The sequence below is a fragment of the Poecilia formosa genome, unplaced genomic scaffold (genome assembly GCF_000485575.1).
Source record: "Poecilia formosa unplaced genomic scaffold, Poecilia_formosa-5.1.2 Scaffold133, whole genome shotgun sequence".
Taxonomy (NCBI): Eukaryota; Metazoa; Chordata; class Actinopteri; order Cyprinodontiformes; family Poeciliidae; genus Poecilia; species Poecilia formosa.
The window spans coordinates 452,751-453,945 of NW_006800072.1; positions in this window are offsets into that span (position 1 = coordinate 452,751).

The following is a 1,195-nucleotide window of genomic DNA, read 5'->3' on the forward strand; positions in this document are numbered from 1 at the left end:
TGTGTGTGTGTGTGTGTGTGTGTGTGTGTGGGTGTGTGTGTGTGCGCATGCACGTGTGTGTGTGTGTGCGTGTGTTTGCCTTGCAGGTTAGAATAACTTCCTCAAAGTTTATAGGGGTGGTCTGTTCTAATTGGGATGTGTAACATTCCTCTCCCCCCAAAGCACCACCTTATGAAGCCAGCACACACTCAAAAACCTTCCTGTCACACACAAACACACACACTGCCGTCACTTCCTACCCCCCGCCCTTCTCAAGCCCACCTGCACTGCTGCTACCTTGGGGGCGTTTCTCCTCCTACTCTCATCCATTCTTTCTTCCAACTCCCAATTGTTTGATTCTGTACCTTGTGTATTTTCTGGGTGTTTACCCGAATGAGCCTTGGAGAGGAGAATGGAACAAATGAACAAGAAGAAAAGAGAATAGAAGGTCGCCTTTCAGGATCGTATAAAGAACATATTTCCGCTGCGAAAGCCCTGCAGGCGCTGCTGTGTCTGCTCCAACAGGTGAGATCAGAGACCAACCTGCCTGTTTACCTGCCGGTCTGTCAGCACCCACCTGGGCTGACACGCACACACACAACACACACACACAACCACAAACACCTGCATTTGACTTCCTCCACACCTACATTGTCATCTCCACCCTACCAAGCATCATACATATCATCAACACAGGAAGCTTCAGCACAGGCAGGTGGAGCAGAAACCATTTATTATCAGCTGCCATTGTGGCAGACTGGATTTACAGAGGAACCAGTCCTGCCTCCGTAGGAAAGTGTGGATGCACATAATCATTTGCACTCTACTTTGGAAATCACAGAGGATAGCACAAGAACACTGAAAGCTTTAACATTTTTTTTCTTACATGTTGCTCATATTTGCTACATTTGGTGCAACACAGTAGCTTCTGTCTCACACCAACATGTTTCTGTGTGACAGAATGTGCAATGTGCAAACATTAACATTTGTCAAGACAAAGGCTACTACACTGATTTACTTACATTTGGCATTAAAATAATCACCTGCTGTTAGAAAAAAGTTTTATAATTAACAAGTCGGAGCTGAACTGTAGCTAAATGTTCTTACCAGTTTATTATCCAGTCTACTTTCATATGTACTTGTTTGTTTCTTTAAATAATTACCTTTGCATGTCTATTTGTTTGCTTGTTTTCTTAGTTTCTTGCTTACTCATGAT